The sequence below is a fragment of the Gavialis gangeticus genome, unplaced genomic scaffold (genome assembly GCF_001723915.1).
Source record: "Gavialis gangeticus isolate Ggan-Ray unplaced genomic scaffold, GavGan_comp1, whole genome shotgun sequence".
In the NCBI taxonomy this organism is placed as follows: Eukaryota; Metazoa; Chordata; order Crocodylia; family Gavialidae; genus Gavialis; species Gavialis gangeticus.
The window spans coordinates 1,214,613-1,214,846 of NW_017729024.1; positions in this window are offsets into that span (position 1 = coordinate 1,214,613).

Genomic DNA, 234 nt, shown 5'->3' on the forward strand with positions numbered 1-234 from the left:
CCTCGTCCAAGTTGCTGATGAAGATGTTAAACAGTGCGGGCCCAAGGACCAAGCCCTGGGGTACCCCACTCTCACATCTCACCAGTTTGAGTACGACCCGTTCACCACTACTCCCTGGGTGCGCGCCATCAGCCAATTTTTTACTCATCCAACTGTGCAGGCATTAATGCCATCGTTGCTTAATTTATTGATGAGGATGGGGTGAGAAACAGTGTCAAAGGCCTTCTTAAAGTC